The sequence below is a fragment of the Sciurus vulgaris genome (assembly GCF_902686455.1).
Source record: "Sciurus vulgaris genome assembly, chromosome: 2".
NCBI classification, from domain to species: domain Eukaryota; kingdom Metazoa; phylum Chordata; class Mammalia; order Rodentia; family Sciuridae; genus Sciurus; species Sciurus vulgaris.
The window spans coordinates 19,338,638-19,363,813 of NC_136462.1; the positions used below are offsets into that span (position 1 = coordinate 19,338,638).

Below are 25,176 nucleotides of genomic sequence, written 5' to 3' on the forward strand. Positions count from 1 at the left end.
AGGAAATTTTTCCAAGAGCTCAAATAAAAAGAGAACTATTTCCATACTAATTTGTTGGAGCATAAAATATCATTAAGGTTTCAATTCCCAAATTGATCTATTTGTTCAACACCATCTCAATCAAAATGTAAGTAAGTTTTTGTAGACATCAAGAACATGGTTTAAAATGCATACAGAAATGCAAAAGACCTGGAATGGTTAAATAATTTTGAACAAGTCGAACAAAGTTGGAGAATCTTCATTACCTGATTTCTAAAGTTTAATAATATTAGAGTAATCAAAATCTTTTGACATCTGTATAAGGATAAATAGATACATAGTTGAGAACGTCACTCATTTGTATAAAGTTAATTTATATTTGACATAGGTACTCAGATGAGGAAAAGATAGCCTTTTCAACAAATAGAGTTAAAACAACCTAAATACTAATTTGGGAAAAGGTAAAACCAGGCATTATCTCTTGATACACATGGAAGTAATTTGAAACTGATCATAGATCTAATAGCAAAATCTAAAGCTACCAAATTTCTAAAAGAAATCATAAGAGCATTTTTACAACTGTGGCATGAATTTATTAAACAACTTCAAAAGCACTAAAACATGAAAGAAAGAAATTATAATTTCAACTTTACAAAAATAAAATATTCTGCTTTTTGTAAGACATGAATAAAAAATGGAAAAAACAAGGCACACTCTTGGAGAAAATTAAAACATTTGTCTCACAAAGAATTTTTATCCAGTACTGTATATATACAAAATTTTCACAAAACAATAATACATTAACCCATAACAAAAGGGTTTGAACATTTCTCAAAAGAGGACATATCAATATCGATAAACACACAAAAATACTCAACAGTATTCAACAGGAAATGCAAATTCAACCAACAATGAGATACTTCTGCTCACTTAATGAAGTTAAAATGAGTGTAATACCAAGCTTTGACAAGGATGTAGAGCAACTGGAACACTCATGCACTTGTTGGTATTGTAAAACTGTATTACTTAGAAAATAGTTTCCAGAAGGTTCTGCCGGTTCTTCCAGCTCTGGGTACCTATTTCTGCGTTGCACAGCCATGATGCGCCACCATCCTGTGCTTGGGCTCAGCCAGAATACAAAGCATGAATCTGGAAGAAAAGTTCAATCTGGAAACATCAATGCTGCTAAGACTATTGCCGATATCATCAAAACATGTTTGGGACCCAAGTCCATGATGAAGATGTTTTTGAACCCAATGGGAGGCGTCATGACGATCAATGATGGCAATGCCATCATTGCTGGAGGTTGGATTCAAGTCCAACCTCCAGCAACCAAGTCCATGAATGAAATTAGCAGGACCCAGGATGAAGAGGTTGGAGGTGGAACCACAACAGTAATTATTCTTGCTGGAGAAATGCTGTCCATGGCTGAGCACTTCTTAGAGCAGCAGATGCACCCAACAGTGGTAATCAGTGCTTACCAAAAGGCACTGGATGATGATATGATCAGCACTCTAAAGAAAATCAGTATCCCCGTTGACATCAATAACCGTGACATGATGCTGAACATCATAAATAGTTCCATTACCACCAAAGTAATTAGTTGGTGGTCCTCTTTGGCTTGCAACATTGCTTTAGTTGCTGTCAAGACTGTACAGTTTGAGGAAAATGGTCAAAAGGAGATTGACAACAAGAAATATGCAAGAGTGGAAAAGATACCTGGGGGCATCATTGAAGAGCCATGATTAACAAAGATGTGACTCATCATCCAATGTGACCTTATATCAAGAATCCTCATATTGTGCTGCTGGATCTCCTCTGGAATACAAGAAAGGAGAGCCAGACTGACATTGAGATTATCTGAGAGGAAGACTTCACCCGAATCCTCCAAATGGAAGAAGAGTATATTCAGCAGCTCTGTGAGGACATTATCCAACTGAAGCCTGATGTAGTTATTACAGAAAAATGCATCTCAGATTTAGCCCAGCACTACCTCATGCAAGCCAATATCACAGCCATCCACAAAGTCCAGAAGACAGATAATAATCACATTGCTAGAACCTGTGGGGCCCGAAGAGTCAGCGGACCAGAGGAACTGAGAGAAGATGATGTTGAAACAGGTGCAGGCCTGTTGGAAATCAAGAAAATTGGAGGAGAGTACTTTACATTCATCACTGAGTGCAGAGACCCCAAGGCCTGTACCATTCTCCTCAGAAGTGCAAAGAAATTCTCTCAGAAGTAGAACGCAACCTCCTGAATGCCATGCAAGTGTGCCACAATGTACTCCTGGACCCTCAGCTGGTGCCAGAGGGTGGGGCCTCTGAAATGGCTGTAGCCCATGAATTGCCAGAAAAATCCAAGGCCATGGCTGATGTGGAACAACGGCCATACAGGGCTGTTGCCCAGGCTTTAGAATTCATCCCTCATACCTTGATTCAGAACTGTGGGGCCAGTACTATCTGTCTACTTACTTCCCTTTGAGCCAAGCACACCCAGAAGAACTAAGACCTGGGGTGTAAGTAGTGAGACAGGAACTTTGGTGGACATGAAAGAACTAGGCAGATGGGAACCATTGGCTCTGAAGCTGCAAACATATAAGACAGCAGTGGAGATGGCACTTCTGCTACTGCGAATCGATGATGTCTTCTCAGGCCACAAAATGAGGGGTGTTGACCAGAGCCAGCAAGGAGGGGCTCCTGATGCTGTCCAGGAGTGAGTGGTGGGCAAAGCAACTTCAGTGCACAGAACCAGCAGTCTCCCTCTGTGGACATCTTTATTTGGAAGGGATCAAATTGAGGGTCTGTCTCTAGTCCCTTTCTGTCCCAGCTCAGTTTGCAGAAGGCACTGACATGTAATTCTTCTCTCTTGTAAGCTTTCCATTTAGTTTGCTTCCAGCAATTAAATCTAAGTCATTTGAACAAAAAAAAAAAAAAAAGAAAATAGTTTCACATTTTTTAAAATAAATACACACACACTATATCATATAGAAATTCCAATTCTAGGTATATACTGGGGAAAATGAAAATTTGTGTCTACACAAAAACTTTATTGTTCATAACAGCTAAAAAAAAAAAAAACCCCAATCTTCATCATAGATGAATGAACAAGCACATGGTGGTATCTCCATGCAACAGAAAATCCTTCATGATTCAAAGAAATCTAGTGATACATGTAAAAGGACATCTAAGTCTCAAAAACATGCGGAATGAACAAAACAAAGTAGAGAGTACACACTCTTTTTCTCTGTTTGAAATTTGAAAACAAGATGAATCTATAATCATACAAATGATGTTGGTGGTTGCCCAGGACCAAGAGTGGGAAGTGGAGACCAAAATCTCATGAAAGAACACAAGGAAGCTCTCATCCAGGTGACAGTAATTTTCGGTATTTTGGTTGCATGGTGATTACACAAGTGTATACACTGGTCAAAACTCTTTGAAATGTGAATTTAAAGTCAGGTGCTCTGGGACAGAATGTTTAGCACCATTCTTCCTTTGTTGTCCTTTGCTCAGTCTTGTGACTTTGTCTTTCACTGCCAGGCTCCTCCATGTCAGGAGTGGGATTACAAACAAAGGAATAAAGTCCTGGTTACAAAATAAAAGAATAAAGTCCATCAGGTGATTGGTACCCTCTGTTATAGCAGCTAGCAAAATACTGACTCTTCATCATAAAATTCACTTGGGAGATTTTTCTGTCCATGGCACAATCCATCTGTCCTCCAAACAATGAGTTCTCCTGGCAGTGCAGAATCCTGGCTGGTGTTGTGAAACCCCTTCAGTGTCTGCCCCAGACAGTATGCCCACAACTTTTTTCTGCTAGGGTCCCTTTAACCCACTGGGGTAGAGAAGCCCCAGTGTCCTTTCTGAGTAATTCTTGTCCACTGTTCCGCTGACAAATAAACATGTTTTCCCTATGGCAGATCTTTCCTTCTAGCTGGTTTTGAAGAGTGCCTCCAGATAATGCCCTTCTCTGGCTTTTCTAGGCAAAAAGAAATGGGGAGATGGGGAGCAGTAACAGATCTTTTCCTAGATGCACAACAGATTCTTAGGAGAACACTTGCATATTCTACCTGCTTCTGTAATTGCACAAGATCAGGCTACATCTCAGCAAGAGACCAGATGGGAACAAAGATGCCAGGTGACAATTTGCAAAAGATCTGGAGTTTATGGGCGGCGGGTCTTCTGGTCCCCACCCACTTGGAATGTGGAGCAGGTGGAAATACCTGGCTGTTCCCTTCACCTTTAGGTGAGAAGAAAACACCATGGCACTTTCTTCTCTGTTATTTCACTCAATAACCACTTTCTAAATTTGTAGGCTTTTCTTATATGTACCCAAGATAGGTTTGGGTGTGGGCGTGGGTAGGAGAGGACAGGTGTGCCCAACTCTCCATATGTCTTTATAGAGGTGTATGTGGCAGACCTCATAACAGGATTTCTTGTCACCCCTGTTCTCAGTTTTGAGTCATTAGACAAACTGAGACCTTAAGAAAAGTTCTGCTTGACATCTTGTGACGTGTGTTTAATTCCTGGGATAACAAACCTGATACAGTGAAGACATATTCTTAGCCTTCCAGGATACCTCATACAAGTGGAAAATATAGATTAACAACCAATCTTTTCAATAAAATGTGGTTAAGACCAGTGGTAGTCACAGAGAGATTCATTTCCTGAGAAACAGAGATGGATGGCAAAGTCAGCCAAGAGGATGAACTTTTAGAGGAGAGAAGAGAAGGTGCTATATTAGAGAACACCATGAACAGAAGCATAAAGGAGAAGAACAAAGGGCTCCTGACTCTGCAGGCACTGTGTTCATCCCCACTATTTTTACATAATGATCACTAGTTTTACATAATGATCACTAGTTATTTTATTTAATTCCATGCTTTTGCAATTGCTCAGACTCTGATTCCAACTTTTTTAGGCAATCACCATTTGATGACTCATTAGAAATTCAATGTAAATACAGTTTTTGAAACTCATATGCTTTTCTATGGGCTTCTGAATTTTATTTGGGGTGGGGCTGGCTTAAAACACTTAATGTCAGTTTTATGTACAGACCAATAAATGTACACATTTGTGTTTATATCCATATTTATGCAGCAACACACAATGAGTATAATTTACCAGTATAATTACTAGTTCTGAGGATATCTTAGTAATTGTAAGTAATTGTAAAAATTAGAAGTTCCTGCTTCTATATTCACCCGTTAAAGAATATAATTAGCAAGTGAAATGTAATTAAATGTCTGCTATGTTAGCATCAAAATCTGTATGAAACAGAAATGAGTTGGATCCAATGACACTGAATTTCCGAGAAACATATCACATGTGCTCAAATTTTGTTTTCATCTCTTTCTTCTCCCTTCCTTTCCTTTTGCCTCTTTCTCCAGTGATGGTTCAAATGCTACATAATTGAAATTATTCTCATGGAAAAAAAAAGTACATGCATTGCTTAGAATTTGATCATGTATGACTTCACTGCCATTTAATAGTATCTTGTTTGCAAGTCAATAATAAATGAAGTGATTTCAAAAGCTGGAGAGAAAGAAAGAGTTAAAATATCACTGGATCAATGCCCACCTGTGATACTACCATGAGCCAATCCTAGATTAACAGGTGTGAGATTTCAATCAACAAACAGCTGCACTCACCCACATGCATTTGGCATGTAATATTAAACTAAATCATTTTCTAACTTCTGTATTATTTAAGATTAAAAATATAAATAATGTACAAATTTGCTATTTCTCTTTAGGTACCAAAGGCTCATGAGGGCACCAAATTGGTATATGATACTTTTTTCATAATTCCTATCAGATACCAAGTTTTATTATTAACATTATATTTAAAATATTTTATTTAACAAATACTTTCCTAGTGTGTATATTCTCAGCACTATTCAAAGCCACTTTATGCACATTAATTTATTTAATCTTGCAACTACCCAAGGAACTGGATAATATTAGTCCCACTTGACCAGTTGGGGAACTGAGAGACCATTAAAATGTCGTAGAGCCGGAACTGAATTCCCATGCCTTTCTGCTTCAGCATGTCACCTCTATTTGAAAGAAAGTAAAAGTCCCATGCCTTATGTTTGCCTTATGTATGAACTTGGTTTTCTTTGTTACTTGTGTTCATCACTACTCTCAAACCCGTGTAGCAACTGAGATCAAACCTACTAGCTGCAAAAAGGGAGACATCCACACTTTGAATTTGGCAAGAATTGGCATGACTACTGAGCTTCAACTGCATGTGTGTCAGGTAGGAGAAGTACATAAGAAAAAGAGGGGAGCATGATTTTTCTGACACTGAGTAAAATTATTTACCCTTTGTGGCTATATAATAAAGGTTTCCTACATGAATAAATGATTATTAAATTGAAAAATTACCTACTGAAAGGGAACTGAATTTGAAGAAGGAGGGCGTAGTAGAGATTGAGGATTTAATCTGTCCTGGGCTGAGGTAGATGACTCATAGTTTGTTTAGTTATCTATTCCTATGTAACAAACATTATCAAAAGCATAGCTTAAAACAATAACTTGTTACTATTCTCATGGTTCCTGGGAGTAACAGGTGAGTGGGGAAATTTTTCTTGTCACTTTGATCATGTCAATCAGTCTAGGACACTGGATATAAATCATGCCTGGTACCTTGACAGGGATGATCCAAACGCCAGACTCAGCTCAAAATGTCCCCCCGAGACTTTGTACCTTTGAGAGTCTTGGTTGAAGGTTGGGGAGTTGTGTTCGTCAGTTTTTCATCTCTGTGATCAAAATACCTGACAAGAACTATTTAGAGGAGGAAAGATTATTTTGGTCCATTGCTTCAGAGGTTCAGTCCACAGTCAGCCAGCTTTATTGCTCTGGGCCTATGGTGAGGCAGCACATAATGGCTGAAGGGCAATAGCGGAGGAGTACTGTCAGCTCATGGCAGCCTGGGAAGCACAGGGAGAGGAGAGAAGGGCTTCAGAGAAGATGAGCACTTCTAGGGGACGCCCTCAACAACCCACCTTCTCTAGTCACAACCCACCTGCCAACAGTTATCACTCAGTTCATTCAAACTAGGATGCACAGATTAGGTCACAGTTCTGCTAATCTAATCATTTCGCCTTGATATTCCTGCATTAATGAAGGAGCTTTGGGGATATCTGTTATTCAAACCATACTCGGCATTGTCAAGTATCTTACATGACAGTTCAGGGCTTCTAAAGCACACACTCCAAGAGACCAGAAAAGCAACTGCTATACTTTTTTCAATCTAAATTCATAATATCCAACCATTATTTTCTTAACATCCTATTGTTTGAATAAGTCTCTCCACCTAACCCAAAGGGAGTGGAATTAGATTTCATCCTTCAATATCATATTTACAACTGTCTTTAATCTGCTATTGACCTTCAAATCACAACAGGGATAGATCCCCCAAAAATGTTCCCTATGCTAATACTCTGATTAATGCTGAAGACCTTAATAAACATCCTTACATCACCCATGCCAGCTCAAACAAATGAAAATATCTGATCACTTCACTTTGATGGATCAGACACTAACTACCGATTGTAATTAAAATTACAGTGAGAACAGTCAAAATAAGGAGATAGATGATAGATGCAACTTCCCAGCCAACCTGAGGATAAGGCTGGATTCAGCCCTTGCTGCACTCAAGCTCAAAAACAAAGACAGAAATTTGATATGTGCAAGAAAGATTGCTGGATTGGTGTTTTCCTCCTATTGGTGGAAACAACTTCAACTTGAGGATACATGCTATTTCCTTACATGAGAAAGTGTTCTGAGAATTCCCCTCCTCCTTTATCCCCTCATCCCTTCCCACTACCTCAAAATAAACCCCACTAAATTAAAGCCATATTTGTGGATCATAAAAGGAAATTTCTTTTAGTAGCCAATAAATACTAGTAGGTTTTGATTCTTGTACATGTGCAATGAGCTCTCCTGAGCGGTTCACTTCATTTGGCATTGCTGGGAGACTGGTAATGAATTTCCCTGACAGAATACATTGCTGGGCAGATCAGATCAGGGAAATGAGCTCTTTGGGGCACAGACTTGTATGGAATTGTAACAGTATGTGTTCACTGACCCCAAGTTGAAGGAATATTTCATTCCAGTACTCTGAAATGGAAACTGATAGTCTCTGTTGTTTTCATTGCTTAAACTGCATATTATTGTGAAGGATTTTATTTTAAATTAACTTGAGTGGTAGCATAGCTTTTCATGAAAAGAAAAATTAGATCAAATCCTCCATATTTTACTCACATTTCTTTATAGAAAAGAGAATAAACTCCTGAATGTAAGGTGAATTTACAAAAAACCCTTCCTATCATTCTTCTATGCATTTGAATGTAATAAACTCAAGTGTGTAAAAACTCTCTGGTCTAACATGTTTGGAAAAAAGACTGTGCAATCTTAGTTTGGACTAAATTTGAGTTAACTTTCAGAGCTTCCTGCCTGAATTTGAGTTCTCTTTTCATTTTAATTTTCCTTGGACTCAATACTTGCAACCAAAGCAGTCTCCAGAATCGGAAGACAGGGACTGGCCAGCCTGCATCTGACCTTTCCTGCAGATGTTTATAAATGGACAGAATTGCATTTTCCAGCCCAAACTGCGTAATCTTTGGTTGGTGTTGTTTTCCATGCAAATACTTAGACAGGCTGTGGTTTGTGCTGCTGGGCATTGGTAATGGGATCTACCCAGAGCCCAGGTCACTAGCTAAACCCAGCTGGATCAGGAGTGACCCTTTTTAATCTTGGATGAAAACTTGATATGTTAGGGAAGTTAATTGATCTCATCTGCAAGATTTTTCTCTCTTGCTAAAGTTGAAAGTATGATGTGGACAACCACTTGGCATAGTGAGCAGAAGAAATAGTGAAGAATATCTCAATTTTTACTTGAACAAAATGCTAACTGGTTATTTTGAAGCAAATCTGTCTCATTAAGTGATGTAACAAGGTGGGTCCACTTATGGTTTTTGAATGGGGATGGCTAACCAGAAGGTAGAAAGAGAACATGGGAATGTTTCCTCCTGCATGTCTTTATTTGCACCATTAACTTTATCTAAGTGAAAAGTTTGAGGGGAAAATATCTCATAGCAGTGTGGGAACCAATGTTCAAAGCATCTTACCTTGTGCTTATTTTAAGAACCATGGTAACAGAGTCCCTGAAATCTGTATCAATTGGTCTTCTACAAAATAAAAATTAAATTGGTTATTGAACCTACAGGTCGGGCGACTGGTACCTTGGTACATAGCATCTCTTTTTTCTTTAAAATAAATATGCTTAATTTTGTCTTAACAGTATCCAAAGTCTAATGTGCATAATATTTCTTTTTTTCATTTTTTAAATTTTTTCATATTACTTACACATGAAGATGTTTTGGGTATGTGACTCCTCAGACAAGGGTCTGCAGTAGTGTTACTCTTGAGAGGTGAAGGGACCCAATAATCAGACGGTCCCCCAGATAACTGGAGCCGAAATTTTAATGCAAAGAGCAGAGATTATATAGATGAGTTGACTTGTATCTGACTATTTTTCTGAATATCTGGGTATTTGGCCTTGAGCAAGTTAATCTGCCTGAACCAACCTTGCAGGTCAGAACCTTCCATTCTACAATAAACTATGGGTAAGGCACTTAGGGTTATGCCTGGTGCATGGTAGCACTCTAAAAATGCTCATCTCTAGGATCCCTCTTGTTTTATGTGACAGTATCTTTTACTGAATGAGACAGAATCAGGTTTGAATACCAGATGTGGCTCTTTGTAGCTACATGAATTAAAAGAAATTTCCCTCCTGGAGCTTGAGTTTCTTCGACTTTATAATGGGAGCAACAATAATTACCTCATAGAGATCATTTGATCATGAAATCGATGATATAACAAAATGCCTAAGAGAGTTTTTAGTGTTTCCTAGTGTCCATTTATCATGTCATCTCTATCAGTACACTTTTCACAGACGGGAGCGTAGATGAATATAAAGATTTGTCACGGGTCTTTGTTAAGTCTGGAGGGAAGATAGAGACAGACTTGAGTTCAGTATCAGCATGGAACACCACAGCAGTAAACCCCTGAAGGATTATTTTACACTTTGGGGTAACAAAGCAGACCCATGGAGGAAAAGAACACAGGGAAAACAGAATTCGATGAACATAGTCACCAGAAAAATTCATAACGCAAACAGTGAGACTTGGAATTGGAAAATAAAGAAAAAAAAAAGATTCAAGCGGATTGGGAGGGGTGGCAGTCTTATCCCAAGCATTTTCTATCAGTATAAGATCCAGTCACAGCCTCAAAACTCAGGCATTCATCTCTCTTTCTTTAATGTTTCTCAGCCACCTTTTAAACTTTTTACCCTTCTAATTTTATGTAACTTCAGTATTTTTTCCTATTTTCTTTTTTGGAGCATGCCACGTCTTTTTACATATTTCACTTAAAAGACATACAGAGTGCGAGGAGTTTCAGGGAACAAAAGGATTGAGAGTTAGGCTGTGGTACTTAAACTTTTTCCCCTAAACTCACACCCAAGAACTTGTCTATAGGCCAATTTGCATTTTGGCTACATTTTAAGGACTTGGCGGCCACAGCCTCTCTGTAAACTCACACCACATGTGGTACTAATTGGCACTGTTGGAAGTTTAAGAAGAGGCACTGGAGACTGAGTGGGCCAAGAAGCCTGACAATGCCTTCCTACAATGGCTCTCAACAGGGGTTGGAAATTAGAACTGCAAGAAGGATAGGCCTCTGTAGCAGGTCAATGAGATGAATAGCTCAGCACTTTGCAAAAGTAACCAAGAAAACGGAAAAGAAAAAAAAAAAAAAAAGCAAAAAAAAAAAAAATTGAAATAGATATTGTATTTTGTACCAAACTTTTAAAATAGACCAAGGAGAACTTGTTCACTTAACGTGTAAAGTCAAGAAGCATAAATGTGCAGATGGAGGAATGATCTAGGGTCAAACAGGCGCCTTGGGCTGTGTGGGGGACTCAGTCACGGATTCAGGCCAGTAAACCTCCCCCAGGTCAGTTTCTCCATCTGCACAACAGTATTGGATTTTTTATACCATTTATCTCCTACCAGCTGAAGGGAACAGGGGGCAGATTTGTAGTTTGTTAAAGTGCTTTGATTTTGCAAACTTCAAACCCAAACACAAGGATCTCTTATAACATCTTAGCTGTGGGTCTCAGTAGGCATGAGAAAAGCCACAGCGGTGTGGGGATAATTATTTCCCTAGACATCTGTGTGATCCAGCCCTTCTAGGTTTCAAAAAGCAGAATTTGCAAGAAACAGAATGGAGCCTCAGGGAATTGGGGTTAATTGTAGGGATACGCTGGGAAGGAGAGAAATGCAGGATCTGCCTCAGTAGCCACATCAAAAGGCTCATGGAATTGGACAGTTTGAATTTTTTTTTAATTCGAGATATAACACTAGCTTTGGCTTCCCAATAACAATTATAATTGTCTTGACATTCAGCATCACTCTCTTGCCTTTGCTTGTGCCTATGTGTGTTTGCATCCTATCAGAGCATAATAAAACTGGAAAACCACCTGATCTGACCCTATCAAGTTCTTCACAGATGCTTCAGGTTCTTTACCCTAAGAAACAGGAATGCAATTACAAGGACCAGAAGTTGCAAATGTAGTTATTGGTCACTAGGGACACTAGTTCAGAGAATTTAAGGACTGCAAGCAACCTCATTTGACCCCCAAAATGGCCCCTTGCCTTCATACTACTCATTCTATATGATACATGGAAGTAAGATCAGAGTGTAGGGCCATCAAAGTGCACAGTCCTGGAAATGACCTTATATTGTTTGGGTCTCAAGCGATTTATCTTAATTACCTCCTCCCTTCTCCACCTGTAACTGTTTCATTTAAAACTGATATTTCTATAACAACAACTACTATTGCCAGCACTACCACTTTAATGAGAAAATAATAGGAAATCAAACTCAAAGAATTTTCTATGAGGAATAAATGAGGAGGATTAAGAGTATCTTAGTAAGCTCAAGAAATAATAACAAATAGTATAGACTAGGTGGCTTAAACAACAAGCATTTATTTCTTAGAGTTCTGGAGGCTGTGAAGTCCAAGAAAAAGGCTCAGCAGAAACAGCGTCTGGCTGAGTCCATGCTCTGGTTTGTACTTGGCTGCCCTCCTTCTTTAGTGAGAGAGAGGATCTTGTATCTTTTCTTGCTAGAGCAGTAATTTCATCAAGAAAGCTCCACCCTCATGACCTAAGGTCATAAGATCCCATTTCCAAACACCAGCACTTGGGGGTTAGGGTTCCAGCATATCAGTTTAGAGAGGGGGACACAATCACTCATTCCATAGCACAGGCCAAACCTATTCCAAAGAGTTGAAATGGAAAGTGGTGGCGAGTTGATGGTCATCAGTATTTTTTTAAATTTTTTTTAATTTGTTCTAATTAGTTGTACAGGAACGTAGAATGCTCTTATGCATTTTGATAGATCATACATAAATGGAGTATGATTTCTCATTTTTCTGATTGTACATCTCATAGGATCACATTGGTCATGCCGTCATAGATGTACATGAGGTGATAATGTCTGTTTCACTCTACCATCCTTCTTATCCCCATGTCCCTTCCCCTCTATCTTCCCCTCTATTCACTCCGCTCTACCTAATATAAAGTAACTCTCTTCTTCCCTATCCCCCCCCCCCCCCCACATTGTGAACCAGCTTCTATGTATCTGAGAAAACATTGGTCCTTTGATTTTTTGAGTTTGGCTTATTTCGATTAGCATGCTATTCTCCAACTCCATCCATTTACCAGTGAATGCATAGCAGAAGTGAAATTGAGGAGGAGAGGAGGGGATATAAGGAAGGTACTGAAATAAATGCTGAGAATACCAATGTCAGAGCCACCTCTAGAGCTGGTTGTGCACTCCACAAGCCAAAGGTCATTCTGTAAATCCTTTTCAGAATCTCACACTCTGAGTTCTGAGGATCCTCACTCAGGTCAATGCTCAGGTTCGAGTTGGTCCTGAGCCTGGGGACACAGGCAACCCAGTGGCCCCAAACTGCACAGATCTCAGAATGGCTGTCATCCTTGGCCAGTCTCCCTTAGTGTCATTCTTGCCTCATCACAAGTGAGGACTGACCTTCATTATTTCAGAATCTCACATGAATTTCAGGAAGTTTCAGGAAGCTGCTGAAATCATAAAGGTGAAAAGGGTCAAGTTATGATCTGAATGCTCATCTTTCTGATTCTCAAACCCACAAGGCAAGAGTTTTTCTACAAGAGATTTACTAAAAAAAAAACATGTTGCACTAGACCATCCCAGTCTAGCCCAAATCACTTCCCTCAGACATGTTCTTACTGTAAATTTCAGAGAAGAATCAAGAATTTGAAGACCATAAAGAGTGCATTTTACCTGTTAAACATTTGGCTTTTGACCAAGGTTTATTTAAACCTTTCAAATTTATACATTAATTAATAATCAATAAATATAATGACAATTATATTTAATAATTAATAAATATAATGACAATAAATATATGAAAAAGTGTTCAACATCTCTAATAATTAGAGAAATGCAAATTTAAACAACTCTAAGATTTCATCTTACTCCAACTAGAATGGCTATTATCAAGAACACAAATAATAATAGATGTTGGCGTGGATGTAGGGAAAAGGCACACTTTTGCATTTCTGGTGGAGTTGCAATTTGGTGCAGCCACTCTGGAAAGCAATATGGAGAATCCCCAGAAAACTTGGAATGGACCCATCTTTTGACCCAGTTATCCCACTCCTCAGTTTATACCCAAAGGATATTTATGTACATTTAAAAAAAAAAAAAAGTGCTTCAGAGCACATGAAATCATGGTTGTTCCGTGTTCTACTTCTTTCAGGCACATAGTAGGGGTGAATTTACACTCCCTCTTTTGAGGTGAGGCCAAGTAACCTTTGGGACAAGAAAATGTGAGTGGAAGTGATACTTATGCACAGAAACTTTAAGAGCCAGGGTCTGAGTGTCTCTCTTCCCTGCCCCAAGAACCTGGCGATACAGGCTAACCAGGAACCTTAAGTCATTCCAAGCTCTGCTATGAGCAGAGCTCAACTCCAAGTCAGGCTGCACCTTCAAAATGAATGAGAAGGGAGTAACAGTGGAATTAAGTTACTGTGAGCTTGCACAGGTTACACAACATGACCTAGCCCATCTGGACAAATACAAAAGACATGGTTTGTGTTGAGAGAGATGACGTTTTTAAAAATGGGAAGAAATCTCATGAGAAGGTGAGACACTCTGATTCAAATCCTGCCTCTACCCTCTCCTGAGTTTATGCTCTTTCCATCTGTTTTCTTATCTCTAAAATATGTGTATCAGATGCGATAATAAAATCAAGCATCTGACAAGATCACTATTTGGAAACTGAGATTTAAGAACACATTTTTACTGCCAACTTTTCATTAGAATTTATTCAACTTTTGTAGTAAATGAGAATCTGAGCAATAAGGACATGTAATCGAGTGGTTAGAGGAACTAAAGTTTTGATAGATTAGAGTATATCTCTTGATTGTCATGATAACGTAGAATCTAACTGTTCTTTCCCTCATTCTGCGTACTGTAGGAACTTAAGAAATATGTGTTAAATGAATCAAGTTGCAGAGATTTTGAGTGTTGCTTTTTAATCTGTATTTTCTTTAAGAGCCACTACAAAAGTTCAATGAAACAAATCTTAGTAATGTTTCTGAAAAATAGTATAGACCCAAAAATTGAACCTATTTTATAGACAGGCATGATGGCACACTCCTATAATCCCAGTGGCTGGGGAGGCTGAAGCAGGAGAATTCCAAGTGCAAAGCCAGCCTCGGCAAGAGCTGCTCAGTGACACCTTGTCTCTAAAATAAAATAGAGCTGGGGGTGTGGCTTAGTGATTGAGTGACCCTTAGTTTAATCCCAGGTACCCCACTCCTCCCCAAAAATAACTGAAGCTATTTTATTTATTTGCTATTAAATAAAGCCACAAAAATAAATTGGGGACAGTAGGATTTTGTTATAAGAGAAGTAATAGAAGACATGGGGAATTAAAAGATGGAAAGTTCCAGTATATATAAAAGGCAAGACAAGAAGGAATATTCAGGTTCTAGAAGATGAGCCGAGATGATCCACACCCAGAAGGTTTGCAAGCCACAGGGAAGTGTGAGGACACAAGGCTGATATGAAACACAAGCCATGCCAAGATTATCACAATCATGTGACACTGATATTCACATCCTGCTTTATGGGTGAGGAAATCACACCACATAAAAGAAAAGAGCATTGATCAAAATAAGAGTTAATCACTGGCAGAGTAAAAATCCAGACTGTGTCCTGTTTGGCGTCAGATCCTATATCCTTTCAATTTTTTCATGCTGTATTCTGGAAGGTGCCATTGAACAGCTTTATTCATTTTGCTCTTTGGACTAATCCTGGACTTGTTGCCTTTGTAGGCAACACTGGGACCTATTTTTGTCATGTTTTCTCCTACTGTATTGTCAAAGTAATGTCAGAAAACAGTGTGATAGGGAACCAGAGGTCATTTGTCCGCTGCTCTGATGCAATGTATCTCTGACCATTCCCAGATCTGCTTTGTATCACAAGAACACATTTTCAAATGATCTTAAATGGTGTCAACCTGAAAGAAGTGCCTGATACCTATAAAAAGGCTACAGGATTCATAGCTACAACGTGGCAATAGCAGAGAATTTCATAAAATAAATTATAATGTTGCCTTTTTATTCAAGATCCATGAAGGAAATGTCTTTCTTTGTATCTTACACGTATCCATGAGAATTTTCGGCCCCTAAAAGTTGATGAAAGGAAAGTGCTTATCTGTTCCTTTGCCATTTTGGCAAAGTGCATTGCTATAGGAAACAATGGTGCAGATCACTCAGCCCCAAACAGACATTGTGGTACAAAGAAATGGACGCAGCCTTTGGTCATGAGAATACAAAAATTCCCTTGGAGCAATGAAAAATCAAATAATACATAAAAGTTTTGCATAGAGAGATAAGAAGCTTCAGAGATCTCTATCCCATACAGGTGAATGGGGAAATGTTTCCAGGAGACACTGAAGAATGGACACTCACTAGCTACATATTAAGAATGGGAAATTGCATATTAAGAGAAAAGGTGGAAAGAGAAAGAATGTTCTATAAAAGCTAAAGAACATAGACAAGGAAAGACTGTATAGCATGTTCAAACTGAAGCATCTCAAGGTTCCATTTTGCTCTCTTATCATTTGTTCTTGAAGCCATAAAGAATCATTGGAAGAATCATTGAATTATACAGTGTTACAAGTACACAAAACTCATTATTATGCTATTGACTGTCTAAACCTCTTCCAGCCTGAGGCGACTACGGGAGATAGGTCATGCCAGTGAATGCTGAGCAAGAGTCCACTTGGCTGGAGATGGGGAAAGGCCATTGTGAGAAACACGACTTTCTTAATGAAAGGAGACACAGTCTTTAAGTCATTTTCCTTGATGTTTCTTTTGTTCTGCTTTGAAGTGAGACGTGGCTGCAAAATAACAAGCATAAGGGCAAAATTCAACCCACTACAAATGGAGAAGAGAATAAGAACAAATAAAGAAGCCTGGAAAGCATCAGTAAGCTGTTAGTGATATTCAACCCTAACCATGCTGGCTTCAGCAGGGCATGTACTATAAGCCTTGTTATATGGGAAAAAACCTTACTGAATCACTTTCAGTTGAATTTCTTATTACATGGTTTTGAATGCATTCTCAACTATGCTAGACCCATCCATGTCTTGTCAAACAGGACCCCTCATGGTCCCCAACATTTCCTAATCACATCCCTAATCAGAAATGTTGACTTTTTCTTTCTTTCCTTCCTTCCTTCCTTTCTTCTTTCTTTCTTTTTCTTTTTTTCTCTCTTTTTTAAAAATTTTTAATTTTTTTTTTTTTAACTTTACCAAAAGTGTACTGTGTAAACACAGACTATGCCCCAAAGGTGGTTAATTTCTGGGTTTCAGAGACAAAGTTTTAGACCCAAATGTAAACTCCATATACTACTAACTGTATAACCAAATAATTCACTTAAGCTGCATGAACCTCAGTATACTGATCTGTAAAGAGGGCTATCACCTAAACCTCACAGGATTTCTGTAGAAATTAAATATTTCAATTGTAGCTAATACTCTTACAAGTTTAAAGTTTATAATGAATGGAATTTGCAGTTTAGACTCAACCATCCATATTCCTTATCAACATTTCTCAGAGCATTCTACGATATTTATGAGAACCAGCCCTTTAATCCTTAGCATGTGATGAGCAGCTCCTGGCGTTGCTGCGGAGTCATGCAGCTCTGGGATACTCATCAGGTGCCCCAGGTCGCACAGTGAGGAAGTGCGAGCTGGGCTGGGTTCACAGTCAGCCCATATGGGGCTGTGGCTCGCCACATCTCTCATCTCTAAGAATAAGTCATGCGTAGTCAGCCACACACCAAAGGGCAACCACCCAACACAAGTTGACTGGATGTGATTAAGTGCCAGTAAGCCAGCCATCGTTCTTCCTCATTTCCATGTCGGTGCAAGAAGTAGATTAGAACGATGTCCCTTAAAGGTCATTGCACCCCCTTCACCCAGCTACTCTCAGAGCACAGTCTTTTCAGCCTTTATTCTGCACCAGGTGCATCGTATTTATCTCTGAATACCCAGGATGTAGCACAATTCCTGGAAAAAACAGCTGAAGCAATTATTAAATAAAACGTATTGGACGTAGAAATTTCACTTAAAAATAGGACGAATCTACACCGTGCACAACCATAGAAATGAAACGATATACCCCATGTGTGCACAATGAATCAAAATGCAGTCTGTAAAATAATTAAAATAATAGGACAGAACATAAAATATATCAATTTATTCCTGCAACAAGAATTTCCAACAATGTAAATTAGATACAAAACTTTAAAATTTGCATTTTGAGGATAATAATTTAACATGAGCTTATACTTCATAGGCTATGAATTGGACAAAAATTTTTATCCATTTTTCTCATTGCTATGTTAAATAAACTGCAAGATATCAAACTATCCATTAATTTAGAAACCAGTCATTGCACTTTGAGTTATAACTTTAAAAAAGGAAATGAGAAATATTATGTAAATTTAAGTGTACTCAATAAGGGAGAATTATTCTAAGATAGTCATAATCACTAATAATTAAAAGGCAAGTTTTTTGAATAAGAGCTTCTTCCTGGAGTTTGTGCTAATTTGTGCACTTCCAGTGGAGGAACCTGAGGTTGGAAGACCATGGGCAGCTTCTTCCTGTACGTGGAGAGTCTTTGCTCTCACAACTGTGCAGACCACCCGCAGGCAGCTGGACCTGCTAAGAACAGGGAACAGTAGGGAATTGGTGCTTTTTCTCTGCTGCAAAAATTCGAGCCAAAAAATAAATGACTCTGGATGCATAGAAATGCTTTCCTTTTCAATCGCCCAAGGTGACCTTCAGCAGAAACAAAAGCAAAAATGTTTTCCTCCTCCTAAAGGAGATCATTGCTCCTTGAAATAGCATATATGGAAGGACTTAAAAATTCAAGCATTCACTATAATAAACAGGGTTATTCTGGACAGTGAGACAGTCACATTTATTAATTAAAAAATGCCCCCCCAAAGTAAAACATTTCATCTTAAAAACAACTAAAAGCATCATTAAAAGCAGCATATTCTAATACCACCCATCTCATGCACCCCTTACCTTCTACCATATGATTCTTACACACAATTGGCCTAAATTCCAGAATATATTCAGATTGGTTGTCTAAATGGTAGTCATAAGAAAATGTGATTTTCTAACAATGCATCTGATCACTTATTACTGACCACAGTATATACATGTAAATCAAAAGTCATTTTGGATAGTCAATAATTTTCAAGTTAAAAAAGATACACACACACACACACACACACACACACACACACACGCACACACAATCCCCTGTGCACAATGCAATAAGAATATTTTTAGCATTGCAGAACTATTCAATAAATTCCCAAAACATTTTAGGAAACACGGTGTGGAGTGTTTATAGGACTAGATCCAGTAGTTTAAAAAGGTAGAAGATAGTTCCAGAGAAAGAATAAATAAAAAAGAAACTTTCAGATAACACCTTTTATATTAGGTTAATAACCCAAAATTAAATAAAATTGTAGCACTCTTAAGAAGTAAGTATTACATTGTGCAGTTTTCTTGCCAATGGAGAATTAGAGAAGAACTTTACAAAGACTGGAGTTGTATGAGGCACACATTTTCAGCAGTCATTTTGAAGTTAACTAAGTTCCCTATGATGAACACTCTGATTTCATTGGTGGGCTCTTCACTTTAAAGAAATATGTAATCACATAATAGCCACGGTGTAAATTGATGATGTAATAACAACAATGTAAAGTTAGGGGCACAGTTTCCTAATACATCTACTGCACCAGATTATTATAAAAGCAGCTACAGATCAAATTCTTGCTCTCTGGATGTGAAAAATTGTTTTACGTGTTCATTTAAATAAACAATTCTTGGACCGTAAACAAAGGATATTTTAAATATCTTCCTTTATTTATTTATTTAGTTTCTGATATTAAACATTTTTAATAGATTGATAGAAAAATGATTACAAACTCTTATACCAACCTCCAAACAGACCCTTTCTTTTCATCTTCCTTTTTATGAATTTCCACATTCTCTGCCTCTCCATTAGAGAGCTTTTATCACCTTCCCTGACATTACTTTTTATTCATCCAATAGCATTTTCTCAACTACTTCATTGAAAAAAATCTGAAAAGACAAATTTTATACAACCATATGTGAATTATTTTGTGACCAGTAATGTGATATTAAAAGAGATCCTCAAAGTTATTTTCTAAATTAATTAATACATATGTAAACACATAATTATATTTTTAAATACTAAAGTCTAGATAATACAATCTGGGCTGTCTAATCAGACTTTTTCTAACTAGAATCAACAAGAGTTTCTCTCTTCTGCCAAATTGAACCTCTAGCTATTTCTCTTTAATATGTAATGTTGTTCCATTATAGATCACTACAAACTAAAATAGGTATATAAAAGTGAAACTCAGTGCAATAACAGAGAAGAAAAGAAATAAGAAACTCTACTTATAAGACACAAAATACAATTGTAATTGTAATTGTCTGAAAGACTGAGGTTTATAATTTTCTTTGCATATATATTAAAGACTGATATATAGAAATAGAAACATTCTTTCAAATCCACATAAGGACAAGCTTATAAATTCCTGAAACCACATTATCATATTACCTATTGTCATCGTTATCAATTGCTTCAGGTGGAATGTTTGCTTGTTCCCAAAGCAAGCAAATAATAAAAAATGAATCAGCCACCACCCAGATGTTAGTTTATTAAACAGCAAGCATCTGTTTATTTGGAACTCTCTAAATCATTGAATTTCTTTCAATTCGTATCCAGATGGAGGTATATTTTATACTTGATAAGCAAATGTAATTGTAGCCTAGTAAGTAAAGAAAAGAAAAATAACAGCTTAGGTTCAGAGGCTCAGAATGTTAGCGTGTGCTTGACATAAATGATATTACTTGGAGAAAAATCTAAGACACCATCTAGATGTCAGATCCCAGGACATCAAGAACATATCAGAGTTCTTCACAGACTCCTGTTGCCCACAAGTAGAGAGCACATCTAACGTCCTGATTCCTTGTCTTTGTGCAGTAACCATGTCTAGTCTTATGTGCCCTTGCGTATCACCACTTTTTAATGCTGTGTAACTAGTTGCCGCAAACATGGCAGTTTAAGCAACACATTAACTCAAAGCTTCTGTAGTTCAGACATATAGACATATCTTATCTGGGGGTCTCTTGAGGCTGAGATCAAAGTGTTGGCTGGACTGTGCTCTCATTTAGAGGTTTGACTAGGGAAGGATCTCCTTCCGAGCTCCCTTGCTTTGTTGTCAGGACGCCTTTCCTTGCAGTTCAAGACTTCATGGTAGCTCGTTTCTTCAAAGCCAGACACAGGCAGAGTCTAACTTCAGGAAAGGCCTCACCTGATGAGGTCAGGACCACCCAGAGTGATCTCCCTTAAGACAAACACAAAGTAAATTGCTGACTAGTATTCCTTGTATGCTTGCCATCCTGAGTCATCATGGAAATGCAAATCAAAACCACAATGAAATATTGCTTCACACCTGTCAGGATAACTTTTATCAACAGACAGAGGAGGAGGCAGAAGGGAAAGAAGGGGAAAAAAAAAAACAGCAAGAATTGTGCAGTTGTGCAGCAGTTGGTACCCTTGAGCACTATTGACGGGAATGGAAAAAGTGCTGCACTATGGAAAACAGTATGGGGCTTTTATTGATCTGTTTGACCCAAAGAAACAAGGATCTCAAACTAGGTTGCTTCTAAGCAACGTAACTATTTCTCCTAGTTCTGGAGGCTGGGAAGTCTGAGGGGAAGACATTGGTGGGTTCGGGGTCTGGAAGGGGTTTCCTTCCTGGAGCACCATCAGCTGTCTCTTCCTGTCCTCACATGATGGAAGCAAGGAGGGAGCCCTTTGGGGTCCCTTACTAAGGACACTAATCCCACCCAGGAGCTCTTCAATTCCCTTGCCAAAGGTTCCACTTGCAAATAGCATCATACTGGGAACTGGAATTAAACAAATGAATGTGAGAGATAAAGAAAACATCAGTCCATCACAGAGGCTCCCCAAAATATTAAAACTACCATCTGATGCAATAATCTCACATTGAACTTTTTACCCCAAAGCATTGAAATCAGGATCACGAAGCCTTGTGGCCACTCCTGTGTTCACTACAAATCTATTCGTAGGAACCAGGAGGCAGAAAACACCACTTATAAATCCTGGGTCTCCTCTTTGAAGTCCTAGCCACAGATCTCACAGCCAAAGGTGTATACACCCAGGAGCGCTCTTTCCTTGGCAATGACGCCGGAGTAGGAGGAAGGGAGCTTCTCACACTAGATGTGGAAGAACAATGCTCACTGTGAACTATTTACTGCAGGAAGAGGGGACGGCTGGTGAGACAAAGACACTCTCATTGCCCTGCCAAGGATGCCACACAGCTGCTATTGCTGATTCTGTTGCTCTCAGCAGTACAAAGATAATAAGTTCTATTTCCCATTTCCATCTGAGGGAGCATAAGAGGAAAGCATCAAGCAGCACCTGTGTCTACCTTTCTATTAATAATCAATGAAAATGCAATTCCACAAACTTTTAAAAATGCTTCACCCTCAGCAGATTTCCTTTCTACAGGTTTATGCTGCCTTCTGAAACCGGATTCGATTATGGATTTAAGGAGAATATTTACATGCTGCCGCTTATTGAGTGTGGAGTACACTTGACAGCAAAGCAACAGAAATACATTCACTTTCTTACTTTTTTTTTTTTTTTTATCTTGCTTAATCTAAACTGTGGTGCTTTTCCAGTCTGTTATGAGCTTTTCAGGTTCACTGTGGTGTTGTGAGTCAATCCTGCAGCTTGAGAAATCAGTTTGACTCCCTGCCACTGATCAAAACTTACTTGGGGAACCACAAGCAGGATGACACCATCAGCGTGGCTATTCTAGAACTTCTAGAAGAAACGAGCGTAGGCTGTGAACTTGCCATGACTTCTCCTTTCTACAACCGCAGGCATGTGACAGCTCTTCAGCCTCACTGAGTCTCTCATTCAAATCAAGAAAAAATAGGTAATCACTTTCATCTCTACCTTTTGCACTGTAACCAGCACCCCCTGCTTCCCCTGGGACAAACAGCCAGTGAACTCATACTTCTCTATTCTCTTTCCAATTGCAATGTAATGGTGTAAACTCCACCAGCTTCTCTGGGTCATCAGCATACTGTACACACTCTCTTAAAAAACTTGTGAGTACTCAGATTGTCAACATCAAAGTAACAAAAAAAAAGAATTATTTGAAATTACACCACTAGGTAGGGTATCCAATAATGACATTGTTCTTGGCTGACTAATGCAATGAGGTAAAAGATGTTTATTGAGTCCCTATGATCGCATGCTAGATAGTGTTTTGAAAATTAGAATTAGATAAAGATGGCACATCAGAGGATGTGTGCTCTTTCTAGTTCCACTGTGACGCAGAAATAAAACAGCCAGAAGGCTGCTCCCTCTGTGAGGGGAGTGGCTGGGGGAATTCACCGAAATTCAGTATCACCCAGGCAGAGACTCAGAGAAAGACCAAAGCATGATGGCGTTCGGGACAGAGGAAGTGGTGCAAGACAGTGGTGGGGGTAGCGGGTCACTGCAGAGGGGAAGGTAACACATAGAGAGAAACACCTGGAGGATAGAAAGGCAGTTTGACTGTGGATGGAACCACCATATGACCCAGCTGTCCCCCTCCTTGGTATTTGTCCAAAGGAACTAAAATCAGCATACTATACTGATACATGCAAACCAATGTTTATTATAGCAGCACAATTCACAATATCCAAGTTATGGAACCAGCCTGGGTGTCTGATAACAGATGAGTGGATAAAGAGAATGTGTTAGATATGCACAATGGAGTCCTATTCAGTCACAAAGAAGAATCGGATTATGTCATTTGCTGATAAATGGATGAAACTGGAGAACACCATGCTAAGTGAAATAAACCAGACTCAGAAAGTCAAGGGTCACATGTTTTCTTTCATATGTAAAAGCTAGAGAGAAAGAAAGAAAGGGGAGAATCTCATGAAAATAGAAATAAAACCAGTAGAGTAGATGAAAGGAATCAAGGGGGATGAATGGGGACCATAAATCTATCAAATAATGCCCCATGTACAATTATACCAGAAAGAATTCTTTTTTATATGATTTTTTTCATGAACTAGTAATAATAATTGAAGGGAGATCCTTCTATAGATCAGGGGAGGAAGGAGTGAAAGGAAAGGGAACTTACTGGGGAATGAGATGGATCAAATTATGTTGTGCGCACGTGCAAACAGAGCATAATAAATTCCACCATCAGGTATAAATTATAATATACCAATGAAAATAGATTAAAAAGAGGCAAAGCAATACAGTCCAAACCTATTTGAATCAGAGGTTGAACAGCAAGCTGGTGTCTGAAAAGAGCTTTGTGTTTCTCAACTAGAAAGGGGAGAGCTGAGGTCTGAAGTGAGGAGTCGTCTTATACGCCATCATGCTGCTGTGGCTTCTGTGGGAACCCAGAGCAGACACTGCCACACTGCCCCAGCCAGTGCCCACTGAGCAGCCTACCGTGCACTTGGTGAGACATAATTGCAACAGGCAAAGAGAAGATTGCACTCAGGTCAGAGATGCAGAGGGGAGTGCAATTCACTATCTGGCAGTTCACATGACCAGCAAAAGAAGGTCAGGGAAACAGGTAGGCATGATTACATTCAGGTACTGAGCCATGGAAGGCCACTGGGCAGTGGAGTTGGCTAGACCCACCACGTCCAGTCTACCCAGGGTGGTTGGTGACCCCACCCTAGGAGAATTCTCAAGAGGCTCCAGCAGAGATGGGCATCTTCTCAGCCATAGGGATGTGTTAATCTGATCTCTCTAGAATAGACTTCACCCAACGAAATTCCAATCAGTCACCAGAACTTCCCATTTAGCATTCTGTGTCAGTGTTTCCCTGAGAGGGTGGGTATCCATGTAGGCCATCAAAATGAAACTCCAGTAGAAGGCATTTCCCATTCCATCCTTGTGTTGGTAGACAGGAAAACTAAGAGCCATTTCAGTCAGCTTCACCTGGCAGCTCAGAAAGCAACACAAAAGAAGGAAGGGTCTACCAATCCTAGCCCTTGATCTTTCTAAGGTGTGTATAGCCCAAGAAGAAAGAAGCCTGGCACGGGTAGTGAACATCCATTCTTGTCCATAATTTGACCCCCTCAGTGGAGACAATTCTTTCATTTTCCATTAAGACTATTTTGCACGGTTCTTGTCATATTTGCTGATTGGATCATGTGCATTTTTTTCCTTCCTTTTTTTTTCTTTTTTCTTTCTTTTTTTTTTTTTTGTCATAACTTTTATGTCTATGATTTTGCCCTGTTTCTCCTTTTTGAGGTTTACTAGGGTGCTTTTAGTTTTCTGTTGCCTTTTTCTCTTCATCTAGTTCTAGTTGTCAAATTCTCTTGTTCTTCCCATTGTTTCATTTTATTACTGAGCTTATTGTTATTATCATCATATCATTATTATCATCCTATTATT

General features: G+C 38.7%; 1 pseudogene across 1 annotated transcript; it reads left to right on the top strand.

Annotated features, from left to right (window-relative positions):
* The first annotated feature begins 1,024 nt into the window (after positions 1-1,024).
* Positions 1,025-2,890, top strand: LOC306653138 (T-complex protein 1 subunit gamma-like; annotated as a pseudogene). Its single transcript has one exon. The product of its transcript is annotated as a T-complex protein 1 subunit gamma-like (transcript).
* Positions 2,891-25,176: the final 22,286 nt, after the last annotated feature.